This window comes from Arabidopsis lyrata (assembly GCF_000004255.2).
Source record: "Arabidopsis lyrata subsp. lyrata unplaced genomic scaffold ARALYscaffold_1, whole genome shotgun sequence".
Taxonomy (NCBI): Eukaryota; Viridiplantae; Streptophyta; class Magnoliopsida; order Brassicales; family Brassicaceae; genus Arabidopsis; species Arabidopsis lyrata.
Genome location: NW_003302555.1, coordinates 21448561 through 21464329, shown reverse-complemented (window position 1 = coordinate 21464329; position 15769 = coordinate 21448561). Strand labels below are relative to the sequence as shown.

The following is a 15769-nucleotide window of genomic DNA, read 5'->3' as shown; positions in this document are numbered from 1 at the left end:
ATCACTTCTTTCTCTATTGTCTTAGTTTGATGTTTTAATATATGGCTTTGCTTGTGACATGATCAGTAGCTAATCAGTACACTCTAACATTGAAAGTATGTAATAAATTGTTTCTGGTTTGCTTTTTTTTTGTTGCTTCTGGTATGCTTTTCAATGTTAGAGTGTGTGATTATTGGCCAGCTTTTTTTGTTGCTTCTGGTTTGCCTTTCAATGTTGTCTTAGTTCAATGATACATTTCATGCATTTGAGTTGTTCAAAGAAGTTTTTACCAAGTCAGAGTGTAGACACTTTGCTTAATGTCTTAGGTACTTCTGGTTTACTTTGTTTTTGAGTATTTGATACTATTAACTTTTCTACTTGTTTACAAGTGGTGCATGTTTACTCGTGATGTTAAATCAAGACTGGTTAGGAAGATTACTAAAGATTTTAAAAACAAATTCGATGGTCCCTACTATAGCTGGACTTGTGTGCCGCGTGAGAGACAAGAAAGATACTTCATCGAGTTCGCGGTACATTATTCTGTCCTATATCCTTCACATCTAATGATTATTTTTGTTGTTTCACAAACTCTGGTCTTCATGTCTTTGTGTTCTAGAAAATCCACACCTGGGATCCCTTGATAACAGGGACAGTTCAATGGTGGTTCGAGGAAATCTGTCAACGCCGGATGAAGAATATGGTGAGCTGCAGTCCAACCAGCAGGACACACCACTGGAACCACACCAACCTCTTCTCTATCTAACACCGCCTCAAATCATTCAACTTGATTTTAGTTTCCTTTTGTCTATGTATGTGAACTTATTAGGATATGTTATGCTTTGATTAGGATAGTTTTTGAATGGTTTGGAATGGTACTTGATTGATATTTGAATGGTTTTTGAATGCATTTGCTTTTGAAATGGACAGGTTTCAGACTAATAAGATGTAACCATTTTGTGACCAAAAAGTTTCAGAAATTCTGACTAGTTTGTGACCAGAACAATTAACAAATGTGACCAGACTGTGACTAAACAAATTTACAAATAACTCTAAATCTCGTATCAAAATGGTTACTAATAAAGGACTATATTGTCACCATAATAAATGAGTCCTTAAATAGTTGCAAATTTGCAACGATATTCACCTGTCACAGATTACTAATAAAGGACTATATTGTCACCTGTCACAGATTAGTCGTTAATCTACGACGATATATTTATAGTCGCCAAATAGTCGCAAATTAGCGACTATAATGAGACAAGGAAATTTTGCGACCGTTTTTTTGCGACTAATAGAAATAGTCGTTATTCAGTTGCAAAACTCTCTTTTGCGACTGTTTAGCGACCATTTTCACAGTCGCAAATGAAGTGTTTTCTTGTAGTGAGAAAAGAGTTACCAATGAAGTTTATTGGTCAACCGATGAGAGATGATGTTGATTACCGAGAGTCTATCAACAAGATCAACCTTACACCAACCTTTCTTATCGATTATTCGACTCTTAAAGAACCTGGTCTTGAAGACGATGTTGAATGCACTTGGACTTCACCGATTCATGGAGTCCGTTCGCCGTGAGATTTATGAAGAAGAGACGAGGCAATTCCTTGCCACGGTTTCACTAGCCTTCACCCGCACGAGTTCACCTTTGGCGAGAGACGGCTGATAGTAAGATTTTGCTTTATCTCTCTAACAGGTATCAATCCCTAATACACATGCCATTGTAGTATATTAGGTTATCAATCCAATCTCAGTGTGACTGCAAGCATTCAAGATATGGAACAGAAAGCAAATAAGTCAAGCCAATTGTGAAAAGGTTTTGTGTGTTTCTATTGATCCTAAGCAACCAATTTAACATGCACATACCGAATTCGAAAGCGTAAAAAGAGAACTAAACAGCAAGTAAACAAGAGCAAGAAGTAAACTAAAGACCAGAAACTATCATGCATAAGCTTTGGAAAAGAAACTAGCAACCTAACAATGCAGAGAAACGATCTAGGCCTCACAGGTCGAGATGGTCACAAAAGCTAACAGAAACGAGATTTAAACAACCAATAGAGATAAAAGGTCCTGAGGAATGGGGTAATCGATTATGGCAGTCTCCTTAGTCTACCTAGGTGGTTAACAAACTCAATCAAGCTATCCCTAGACAATAGATTCGAATACAAATCAATCCACTCTCGTGACAGAGATTCTCAAACTAAATCACTTTCATACTCAATTCTCATTGAAGAAATATAACCTAGCAGGCATTAAGATTCAATCTAATAGAGTCAATAAGCATTCTAAACATCCAATCTCTTGGGCTAGAGTATGCAAATCTCTGGAATAGTTGGTTCAGACATTTCATCAAACACCTTTTGGGTGTGGAAATGTCTGAGATCAACTTCCAATTGATCAGAGAGGAAACAGCATTAAGATCTACTAAACCAGAAGGGAAATCAAGCAATTCTACACTTAACCACCTAAATATACTAAGGATTCCACACCTAATCTATCTCATCCTCAAGAACCCTAATCCACTACTCAAGAACACTGAAGAACATCATGCATAAAAACCCAGAAAACGTTTCAAACCCAGAAATCATTGAAAAGCAAGTATGTTATAGATAAGAGACAGATCTACAACTTTGATGAAGAAAAGAAATGCAAAAACTCAAAGGATCAACAGGAAAAACGATTACAAAAACAAGGTTTTATGAGAGAACAGCGGAATATCTGCTGGGTAAAAGGAATATCCGCTGGACAATAGCATGTACCCCTATTTATAGGAAATACTAGGTTGCCCTAATTGGCTACAGGACAAAATAGAGAGTCGGCGGAGACCAACTCGACGTGACGTCGAGCCTGCGTGGTCGAGTCCGTGTCCAGACAGCTTCCTGACGTCCTACTCGACGTGTCGTCGAGTCCATGTGGTCGAGGGGGAGCGATTCTTCAAAGGGTGCTCCTTGATGGTCTCCTACTCGACCTCACGTCGAGTTGGTGTGGTCGAGTCCAACCCTTGGTGGTTTCTGAGCGCCTGCTCGACCTCCTGTCGAGTCCAACCAGTTTTCTGCATATGTCTCCAAATAAACCACCATAACTCTTGCATCAAAGCTCTGATTCGCTTGAAATCACCTCCGTTGGAAAGGTAACTCAATTGCCTATAACTTGTATGAAGAGCTCTGAAGCTAAATCGCAATGCAAGACTTCCATCTGAGTCGATCTTTGAGGGACTTCAGACTGGCTCTGAATCATCAATTCTCTTCTTTGCATCCATTAAGTCCCAAATAAGCTCCAAATACCTGAAACACATCCAATATGCAATATTCTATGCCATGCAATGCAAATCGTACTAAGTGATGAAAATGATATGAAAAGGACTATGGATGCAATGAAAAAGAGATGAAACTTAGCTAAATGCACGAGAAAAGTGTGCTTAAAAGCGGTAAAATATAGAGACATCAACTCCCCCAAACTTAGCTCTTGCTTGCCCTCAAGCAAACAAATAGAACTAAGCTGGAGAAGAGGTTTGAAAGTGGAGACTCAGAACCAAAACATGCATATAGAGTAAGTGAATTCAATGTCCAGGTTGCTAATTCTAAAATGCAAGGTTGACTGATCTCTACTTAAAAACATTAGCCATCTCCTTCACATCTCAACCTAACTTCTGCCTTAATCAATTCAAGCATTCAAATCAGCACATTCCCTTTAACATTGATTAAGTAGGAACCGTGAATCATACTATGCATTGGATAAGAACACATTTGGCTTAAGGGTAAAGGTTTAGAGACAAAGATGGTCCCTTAAATATCTGGTTTAAATCGCAACAGGGGATCTCTCAAGAATGATTGAGCTTTAGTAGAATGCTAAAGGTGAGTATCAAGTTATGCATACAAGGATAAGACCCCATCTACCCAGAATGTAACCAATATAAACCCAAATGGAGGTCCTATTTCTAATCCCAGAATCATGAACTTAACTCTACCCTTTTGCACTCAAAGCATTTACAGCTTTTACTCACACCATTCCTTTCTTTTCTTTGCTTTTCTATCCTTGGAGAAGCTTTCTTATTTTGCTCTGTCTAGCGGATTAGGATACTTTAACAACTAGGGTTCCCTTTTCTTTCTTTTTATAACATAAGGCTTTTTACCCTTTCTCTTTAAGCTATTACAGAACCCTTTTCTTTCCTTTAACATTCCCAAATCCTTTACTAGACTTCTCTTACTTTAGCTACTTCTCCTAAGAACTCTTTTCCCTTTTCTTTTCTTTTAAACACAACCCAAACCCAGAATTAAGCACCCACCTAGTCCTATCTAGTCCAGATAACGTGAACTAGAACTACATGAGATACTATCCTTGTCGTTACAGACCTAACACTTTCTACCAAGCTCAATCGAAATAAGGCCTCACAGTCACACACAAATGATAAATGGCTTGAAAGAAGGTTAAGGCTAAGGGTGGGGTATAACTGCTCCAAAGATGGGAGTCAGCTACTTGGACTAGCAAGAGTGATCAAAAGGTAAAAGAAAGTCCAAGTATTTTAAGGTATCCATGAGTTCATAGCACAATGCACAACATGATAATTATAAGTCAAAATTCAAGTTCAAATTGATAGGGAATGGCATCAGATCAAAGCGAGCTTCGACTAAGAACAAGAAAATCAAGCATTGAATTCAAAAGATGGTGCGGTCTTACTTCAAGTTCAATCGATTACGCATTAGAGAACTAACAACCTGGGCACTGAGTTCTACTTAGTGAATAAGCATATTTACAAGGTTATAATCATCATAATCTCCAATGCAAAAGCATGATGCAACAGCCCTAAGTGAAAGCATACTAAAACAATCCTAAAATGACAATGCACGCTATATGAACACTCTGTTTTTATGAAATCATTTTCGAAAAATTTCAAATTTTTATGGTTTTTCTATGCCTTAGATGCAATGATGCAAAATTTGAAATAAGAAAACAAAACGCAATGTCAAATACTCCCTGAGCCCTCCCCCAAACTTAAATTACACAGTCCTCTGTGTAACAAGCATTTGGAAGAGAGTACTCAGGGCAAACCAACAGAGAAACAAAATGAAATGTCGTATATACAATGGTGAATTGGAGTTGTTACCTCATGGATGGGTGAAGAAGGAGGTGATTGACCTGGTACTGGTGGGCTTCATGGGCTAACTCGACGTCTCATCGAGCAGGTACGTCGAGTAGGGCTTCGGTTTTGGTTTGGAGTGACACCAAGGGGCAAGCTCGACTTGTAGTCGAGTAGGGCACATCGAGTCTGCTCCTTCTCTATTCCCTCTAATTCGATTAATTCCTAAAAATCACAGACACTACAAAAACACATTAAAAATAACAAGAGATAAAGAGCTATTTACAAAGATAAACATGGGAATTCCTCCCAAGTGAGCTTGTTTAAAGTCTTTAAGCTTGACCGCTCCATAGCAAAATATTAGTCATAAGAATCAAAAGGTTGAGCCAATGAACCTTTTGTCCTTCTCCTATCAGTGTAAGAAAATACATCCGCCAAGTAACACAAAGTTGGGCATGGTAAAGAGATAAAATACACATCAAAGACAATTACAACAAGTGGAGCATATACTTTGAAATATTCTTTGATGGTTGGATGAGAATGAGAATCAAATGCATCTAATGGGAAAATAAAGTCAATTTTAGGTTTAAACGAAGTTTTAACAAAATAATCAACTTCATCCCCATTAATCTCATATAGCACAACATCTCCATCCATATAATCTACCTCGGTGTTCTCAGTCTCATGCAAAATCTTATCAATATCAAGCACAACTCCTAGGTAAGATTCTTCAAGAAGGGATCTAGACAATTCAGGCATTGAAAACTTAAACTCGAGATCATGAACATTCAAAGCACAATGATATTCAATATCAAAACATAATTCATGGTAATCCCTAGAAACGTTTTCTGCTCTTAAAATGTCTAGACGTTGAGACTCACATATCAAATCATAGCATTCATCGATGAGAAAGGGAGTATGCAAACTAGAAGTCATATCTTCAATGCAAGGCATATGGATATCTTCAAAATCATAAATTTCAAAGGTTGAATTGCATGTACCTTCTAGTTCACTTGGTGGAACCCAATATATTACCTTTTCAAGGGCATGAGCTTCTCTAATCTCATAGAATGTGAGTTCCCTTCCTTCAAGTGCTGCCCGCAATGATAAGAGGTTCAACCGAATCAAAGCCGCTAAGTCACTCCTCGTCAATGTTGGATTTTCCTTGTAAAGCTCATCCAACTTCACTTTTTGTTCCAATGTAAGAACATTCTCATCTAATTGTGGCTCCACATATTCCTCATCTTGAATGTTGTCTCCAAAGATGTCCTCCTCTTCTTCTGGCAAATCATTGTAATGCATGACAAAGACCTTAAACAGACATACATAGCAAAATCCAGCAAGTCATTAAGCAAAGTAAAGTAGATAAGAACTTGATCTAAGCAAGTCTGAAATCTCAAATGTAACAATCAGACACCCAAATGGCAACGGCGCCAAATTGATAGTAAGATTTTGCTTTATCTCTTTAACAGGTATCAATCCCTAATACACATGCCATTGTAGTATATTAGGTTATCAATCCAATCTCAGTGTGACTGTAAGCATTCAAGATATGGAACAGAAAGCAAATAAGTCAAGCCAATTGTGAAAAGGTTTTGTGTGTTTCTATTGATCCTAAGCAACCAATTTAACATGCAAATACCGAATTCGAAAGCGTAAAAAGAGAACTAAACAGCAAGTAAACAAGAGCAAGAAGTAAACTAAATACCAGAAACTATCATGCATAAGCTTTGGAAAAGAAACTAGCAACCTAACAATGCAGAGAAACGATCTAGGCCTAACAGGTCGAGATGGTCACAAAAGCTAACAGAAACGAGATTTAAACAACCAATAGAGATAAAAGGTCCTGAGGAATGGGGTAATCGATTATGGCAGTCTCCTTAGTCTACCTAGGTGGTTAACAAACTCAATCAAGCTTTCCCTAGACAATAGATTCGAATACAAATCAATCCACGCTCGTGACAGAGATTCTCAAACTAAATCACTTTCATACTCAATTCTCATTGAAGAAATATAACCTAGCAGGCATTAAGATTCAATCTAATAGAGTCAATAAGCATTCTAAACATCCAATCTCTTGGGCTAGAGTATGCAAATCTCTGGAATAGTTGGTTCAGACATTTCATCAAATACCTTTTGGGTGTGGAAATGTCTGAGATCAACTTCCAATTGATCAGAGAGGAAACAGCATTAAGATCTACTAAACCAGAAGGGAAATCAAGCAATTCTACACTTAACCACCTAAATATACTAAGGATTCCACACCTAATCTATCCCATCCTCAAGAACCCTAATCCACTACTCAAGAACACTGAAGAACATCATGCATAAAAACCCAGAAAACGTTTCAAACCCAGAAATCATTGAAAAGCAAGTATGTTATAGATAAGAGACAGATCTACAACTTTGATGAAGAAAAGAAATGCAAAAACTCAAAGGATCAACAGGAAAAACGATTACAAAAACAAGGGTTTATGAGAGAACGGCGGAATATCTACTGGGTAAAAGGAATATCCGCTGGACAATAGCATGTACCCCTATTTATAGGAAATACTAGGTTGCCCTAATTGGCTAGAGGACAAAATAGAGAGTCGGCGGAGACCAACTCGACGTGACGTCGAGCCTGCGTGGTCGAGTCCGTGTCCAGACAGCTTCCTGACGTCCTACTCGACGTGTCGTCGAGTCCATGTGGTCGAGGGGGAGTGATTCTTCAAAGGGTGCTCCTTGATGGTGTCCTACTCGACCTCACGTCGAGTTGGTGTGGTCGAGTCCAACCCTTGGTGGTTTCTGAGCGCCTGCTCGACCTCCTGTCGAGTCCAACCAGTTTTCTGCATATGTCTCCATTAAAACCACCATAACTCTTGCATCAAAGCTCTGATTCGCTTGAAATCACCTCCGTTGGAAAGGTAACTCAATTTCCTATAACTTGTATGAAGAGCTCTGAAGCTAAATCGCAATGAAAGACTTCCAACTGAGTCGATCTTTGAGGGACTTTAGACTGGCTCTGAATCATCAATTCTCTTCTTTGCATCCACTAAGTCCCAAATAAGCTCCAAATACCTGAAACACATCCAATATGCAATATTCTATGACATGCAATGCAAATCGTACTAAGTGATGAAAATGATATGAAAAGGACTATGGATGCAATGAAAAAGAGATGAAACTTAGCTAAATGCACGAGAAAAGTGTGCTTAAAAGCGGTAAAATATAGAGACATCAACGGTATCCTGTATTTCACGATCAACGGAGAACACTACAACATCACGATACCTTGCCTTGGAAAAGCACTTGGATTTGATTACCAAGATGCTATTGACTTCGGACCGGAAGAGCATGGAGATATATGGCAACAAATCAGGAGAGTTACTTTAACTAGCGGGAAGACCAAGTCCGCCATGATATCACATTCGCCCATACGATGCATTCACAAGTTACTCGCCAACACCATCTTCGCACAAACATCTCAAAAATCTATACTTGGCGATGAGCTTCTTATCTTGAGACACGGATTGTTGACTTTCCCCGGAGAGTTAACTATGCCTCACTCCTTGTAAAGCGAATGGTGAAGATCAAGCATGACGCGATCTATTGCACCGATGACCCTGCTTTCTTAAGCTTTGGTGGAGTCATCACAACGATACTTGAAGCGGCCAGAGTTAAACTCACCGATCGCGCTTTCACCACCGAGGAGCATTACATGGATATTGAGAGACTTGGGATGATGAAGATACTTCAGAGTGCATGCATCAATCCCGATCGTTTTGGATATTGGTATCACGTTCCTTCTCACATTATTCATACTATCTTGCTTCCTTGTCCCACCATTCCACGTTTGAGGGATGGAGCTACGAGATGGGATCCTGATGGTAGTGAGTTCTTGTCACTACAAACCAGAGAGCGACTTCCCTTCACACTTGCCGGTCTCGTCAAGAAGAAGCCGTTTGATTCCATAGCATTCCGGAGAGCCACACAAGCTTCACGTTCACACGAGACCGAGTCTTCCTCGAGAGAGCGCGAAGTATTGCGCTAGAGCAGTGGCTACCTGAGCAGTGGCTAGCTGAGCAGATAGCCCTCACGGAGCAGATGCAGAGGATGATACGAGATCCCCGACACTGAGATGTACCCACCGGATTTGCAACCTCATCGGCGTAGTAGAGGTCATTCGGTTCTATCTCTACTTTTCCTGCATTTTTCTTTCTTTTATTATTATTATTTTTTTTTTTTTAGTCGTCCGCTTTGTTACACTGGGACAGTGTAATTTAAGTTTGGGGGAGTATTTATCCGTACTAACTTACTTTTTCTTTCTTTTGAGTCATTTCAGTGTCTTTTTCTTATTTTAGTTTCATTTAGTCAAAAACGATGTAGGGAATGATGATCTTGATATATGATGAAAATGACCGTTCATATGTTCTAATTCATATCTTGAGTGACATGTTTTGTAGGACCCACAAGAACAATCGATACCTAGAAAGCTCTTTACGGGATCTTTCCCCTAAAGTTTTGACCTTAGAGATTCCGTTTGATTTAATGTTAACTCTATTTTATTTGGACAATCTAACCTGAACTTAATTATTTCTCATGAAGAGGTGTTAGATCGGAGAAACAAACATATACATTCAGGACTTCTTATCCCTTTTTACCACTCTCTGCTGATCCTGAATGGCCACTCACTTTTAGTGGTTCCTAGCCTTAAACCCTATCCTCTTTTCAGACCTCACGCATTCTCTTTTTTCTTTTCTCATTTTAGTAGCTATGTGTAAAAACGTCGGAGCGAATGGAACAACACAGTTTCCCGCCATGAAGACGGAGATCCGGAAAGCTACAGGGAGGATGTGATGATTTGGTCTAAGAGCTTATTCCTCCTTGGGATTCGATCTCAAAAGGTACTCATTTCATGCTTATGAAACTCGTGTATATAAAGAGTACTGCTTCCCCTTTCTAAATAAAAAATAAAAAAAAAAAACAAAAAAAAAAACACAGAAAAGGAAGCAGTTACCAAATAAGAAGTCTCATAGTACAGATAAATCCCAAGGAAAGACATAGATCACCTAGAGGAGAGATAGAATAATTCACAGAGATCCCTACAAAAAAGCCTAAGTCTGGGGGAATCGAAAAGACGAAAGAAGTAAGGAGATGAGGTGTTTGCAAGAAGAAGTGGTTGGAAACTGTGGACCTTAACAGATCCGTTCTCTCTTGCGGTTTTGCAACATATCTTGCATTCTCGAGGTTACCGGTAAACCCTAAACACTTTAACTCCACCACTAAACACCAAAAAGGCCCCTTTCATATCAAGCGCCGTCTACCCCAAATGACACCTTTTAATGAGAAAGGCTCACGCCACTTATTAATGTATGTTGAGAGTTAACTAACGTGATTTCAGAGCTCTTTTGTAGGTTCGAGATGGATGGGTAAGGATTGTGAAAGTTTTGAGTCTATATTGAGAATGTTCTAACGTGATGTCTTTGTCTTTATGCATCCGCAAGTTATCTTTTAGGACATGGTCTCTGATACTAAGAGAATTCCCGAGCTTTTCAAACCTCTCCACCAGTTTAGATTTCTTGTTTGCTTGAGGACAAACAAAGTCTAAGTCTGGGGGAGTTGATAACATCGTATTTTAGCCCATTTTTATAATGTTTTATTTAGGTTTTTCATGGAGAAAATAAGAGATATTGGAGATTTCAAGGATGTTTCCAAGTATTTATGCTTCAAGGATAAATAATGAGTTTTCAAGCAAAAAGGAGTAAAAGTCGATCAAATCCCGTTTCAAGACAGTTTATGTACTTCAGAAGTATGACGTCTGTTCGAGGTCTTTCAAATTACCAAATCCAGAGATATTGGTGGCTATGGAAAGCTAGAAAATTCAAGATTTGCCTCGAAGTGGAATCAAAGAAAACCAGGCTGCTATTCAGAAATTATGCCCAGAGGAGTGAAGACATGTCACAGACCGGCCAGGCAGCCACGCAGCCGTTCTGGAGCCTCCTGGCGCCCCCCGTCGTGGAACCTGTGTCCAGCCTGTCCTTCACACATCCCACCGGTCACTCTCCTCTGCACCCGGTCCAGGAACTCAAGCCAGTACTTAACCTAATCCATGGGAAATGACGATTTTGCCCTTTGACCTAAACGAAGCCTATAAATACCGAGATAGAGTGAAGAAACCCTATGGCCTCTTCACCCTAATTTCGACAGCCTCCTGCAGCCACCTTGACGAGACTCTCATCTCTCCAAGCTCCACCTCGTCGAAGCTCTCTTGCCATCGAAGAAGTCTTCCTTTGAAGCTCTCTCCTTTGTTCTTCGTAGTTTTCTCTTCTACTCTTTCTTCTACTCTTTCTTTTAAGATTTTTGGGGAGACAAGTATCTTCAGTAACTCTAGAGAAGTCTTCTTTGAATCCCCTTTGTTTTATTGATTCGTTTATTATGCTTTTCTACTTCATCTCCATGTCGTTTCTTAGCATCATGAGCGAGTAGTTTTCTTAATTTGTTGGGTTTTATGGGCTGATTCAAAGGGGATTCATGTTTCAATTCATATTAGGTTATAGATCCAATTTTCGTTCATACTTAGATTCGTTTGGGACATCTTTTACTTAATGCATGTGTTTGGATTGATCACCAAACGCTGATCCAAGAGGTTAGGAGCTCTAACCGGGTAAACCTAATCTCGAACATAGTGTTATCAATCCTTCGATTTGTTGCCTGCGTAAGTTGAGTAACAGGACTTAGAGTACTTAGCGAATCAACCCTAATGTGTCGATCTATGCGTCGTTGTCTGCGTTAGTTGAGTAATGAAGTATAGGAAGATTTGCCACCTTATTCTATAACCTAGGATAACTCGTTTATTCGCCTTTTGTAGTTATGAACTAGAACAAAAGCATAAAAACTCTAGAGATCTAAACCCTAGTTAGTCGAGAACCATGATACCCGGAGAAACCCCAAAACGCCCAACGTCTTAGTTTTATTAGTTTACAATCGTTTATCATCTTAGCTTTCATTAGTTTACTTAGCTTTCATTTATTTGCTTTCTTATTTCATTGCATTGTCATTAGGAAACCTAAAACCAAAACTTCCAAGTTTAGTTTTGTCTTAGCTAGTTCTTCTTGTTTGAATTCAATAATCTGTAGCTACACTCTCTGTGGGATTGATCCTAAAATACTACTCTGGTTACTATACACTTGCAGTTTAACGTGTGGTCTTTCAGGTAAAAGTCTGAAGTGAAATTACACGGACATCACTTAATCCATACCAATCAACCTATAGATTCAAACAATGCATCAAAACTTCTCCAACTTGCTTAGATAAGACATTGTCACGCACTCACCTCGATTTAGGATTGATTTGAGTCAAAGAAAACAGGAATCCAGCACCACATCAACCTTCTCTCAACCTAAAAGCTACTAATCCCTTCCTCTTTCTTTTGCTAACACCAAAAACAAGTTTTTCTCCTCACCTTAACCTACTCAAACCCTCCCCTTTTCTCTCTGGATCAACCACAAAGCCTACTCTTTCTTTTTCTCCTCTCTGGAAACGACAAAGCACTCAAAAGTGAAGGAGAGGAGGGTAAGTCGAGTTTTATAAGAGACTTAGAGTTCTCCTATTTATTTGTATTAAACCGGTGAAATTAAGGAATTAAACCCGAGCGTCCAAAAATTGATGGTGTCGATCGATACCCACTATTTTGGGTTCGGAATGTTACAGTTTGAATGATATATTGTTGAGAATATTGCTAGAAAAAAATATTTAATCGTAAACATTGTTGTTGATTGCATGAGTGAATAATTAGAAAATTAAAAATTAATTTTTTTTGTTTTAAACATAACATTATAAAACAAAAACAAAAAAAAAAACGAGAAAAACTCGCAGCGTAGCACGGGTGATCACGTAGTTGTGTTGATATTGTTGCATGTATGGTTAAGATCACACTCTTTTGGTGTTAAATGTGCCAGTATCAAGGCAAATAACATATCCAATATTTATCTAAGAATTTGTAATTGTAGTAAGATATTAGGTCATATACTATTTAAAATAACTATTTTTCTAAACTTTAGTATTAATATATATACTGAACTTTATTTTTTTGATGAAAGAATAATAAAAATTATTAAATAGATATTTAGCATTACAATTATCTTTAACTGTTGTGATTGTTATAGGATAAACTACAAAAGTTGTATATGATGTAACCATTGCAACAGAAGGGTTTCACGTGTATTCCAGAGCAACTAGAAATACGGGGTTCTGGCGGCAACATGCTATGGGGTGGTGATCCCGCTTATGGGGTCAAATCAATACGTTCTAAGAAGAAAGATTTGAAAATAAATTTCATCGATATCATCGCTCTCATAAGTATCATACCAAATCCCATCAATCGAATCACTTTTTCGAGAAATACGAGACATCTAAGTCATACAAGTAAAGAGATCTATTCATTGATAAGAAAAAGAAAAAACGTGAGCGGTGATTGGATTGATGATAAAATAGAATCCTGGGTCGCGAACAGTGATTCGATTGATGATAAAGAAAGAGAATTCTTGGTTCAGTTCTCCACCTTAAGGGCAGAAAAAAGGATTGATCAAATTCTATTGAGTCTGACTCATAGTGATCATTTATCAAAGAATGACTCTGGTTATCAAATGATTGAACAACCGGGAACAATTTACTTACGATACTTAGTTGACATTCATAAAAAGTATCTAATGAATTATGAGTTCAATACATCCTGTTTAGCAGAAAGACGGATATTCCTTGCTCATTATCAGACAATCACTTATTCACAAACTTCGTGTGGGGCTAATAGTTTTCATTTCCCGTCTCATGGAAAACCCTTTTCGCTCCGCTTAGCCCTATCCCCCTCTAGGAGTATTTTAGTGATAGGTTCTATAGGAACTGGACGATCCTATTTGGTCAAATACCTAGCGACAAACTCCTATGTTCCTTTCATTACAGTATTTCTGAACAAGTTCCTGGATAACAAGCCGAAAGGTTTTTTTATTGATGATATCGATATTGATGATAGTGACGATATTGATGCTAGTAACGATATTGATCGTGAACTTGATACGGAGCTGGAGCTTCTAACTATGATGAATGCGCTAACTATGGATATGATGTCGGAAATAGACCGATTTTATATCACCCTTCAATTCGAATTAGCAAAAGCAATGTCTCCTTGCATAATATGGATTCCAAACATTCATGATCTTGATGTGAATGAGTCGAGTTACTTAGCCCTCGGTCTATTGGTGAACTCTCTCTCCAGGGATTATGAAAGATGTTCCACTAGAAATATTCTTGTTATTGCTTCGACTCATATTCCCCAAAAAGTGGATCCCGCTCTAATAGCCCCGAATAAATTAAATACATGCATTAAAATACGAAGGCTTCTTATTCCACAACAACGAAAGCACTTTTTCACTCTTTCCTATACTAGGGGATTTCACTTGGAAAAGAAAATGTTCCATACTAATGGATTCGAGTCTATAACCATGGGTTCCAGTGCACGAGATCTTGTAGCACTTACCAATGAGGCCCTATCAATTAGTATTACACAGAAGAAATCAATTATAGACACTAATACAATTAGATCTGCTCTTCATAGACAAACTTGGGATTTGCGATCCCAGGTAAGATCGGTTCAGGATCATGGGATCCTTTTCTATCAGATAGGAAGGGCTGTTGCACAAAATGTACTTATAAGTAATTGCCCCATAGATCCTATATCTATCTATATGAAGAAGAAATCATGTAACGAAGGGGATTCTTATTTGTACAAATGGTACTTCGAGCTTGGAACGAGCATGAAGAAATTCACGATACTTCTTTATCTTTTGAGTTGTTCTGCCGGATCGGTCGCTCAAGACCTTTGGTCTCTACCCGTACCCGATGAAAAAAATAGGATCACTTCTTATGGATTCGTTGAGAATGATTCGGATCTAGTTCATGGCCTATTAGAAGTGCAAGGCGCTTTGGTGGGATCCTCACGGACAGAAAAAGATTGCAGTCAGTTTGATAATGATCGAGTGACATTGCTTTTTCGCTCCGAACCAAGGGATCCCTTATATATGATGCAAGATGGATCTTGTTCTATCGTTGATCAGAGATTTCTCTATGAAAAATACGAATCGGAGTTTGAAGAAGGGGAAGGAGAAGGAGTCCTCGACCCGCAACAGATAGAGGAGGATTTATTCAATCACATAGTTTGGGCTCCTAGAATATGGCGCCCTCGGGGCTTTCTATTTGATTGTATCGAAAGGCCTAATGAATTGGGATTTCCCTATTCGGCCGGGTCATTTCGGGGCAAGCGGATCATTTATGATGAAAAGTATGAGCTTCAAGAGAATGATTCGGAGTTCTTGCAGAGCGGAACCATGCAGTACCAGAGACGAGATAGGTCTTCCAAAGAACAAGGCTTTTTTAGAATAAGCCAATTCATTTGGGACCCCGCAGATCCACTCTTTTTCCTATTCAAAGATCAACCCTTTGTCTCTGTGTTTTCACATCGAGAATTCTTTGCAGATGAAGAGATGTCAAAGGGGCTTCTTACTTCCCAAACGGATCCTCCTACATCTATATATAAACGCTGGTTTATCAAGAATACGCAAGAAAAGCACTTCGAATTGTTGATTCAGCGCCAGAGATGGCTTAGAACCAATAGTTCATTATCTAATGGATTTTTCCGTTCTAATACTCGATCCGAGAGTTATCAGTATTTATCAAATCTGTTCC

At 38.6% G+C, this 15769-nt stretch overlaps 1 long non-coding RNA gene across 1 annotated transcript; it reads left to right on the top strand.

The window, feature by feature from the left end:
* The first annotated feature begins 285 nt into the window (after positions 1 to 285).
* On the top strand, positions 286 to 899 carry LOC110225057. The gene is made up of 2 exons (XR_002329473.1): positions 286 to 509; positions 596 to 899. It is a non-coding gene; the product is annotated as an uncharacterized LOC110225057 (long non-coding RNA).
* Positions 900 to 15769: the final 14870 nt, after the last annotated feature.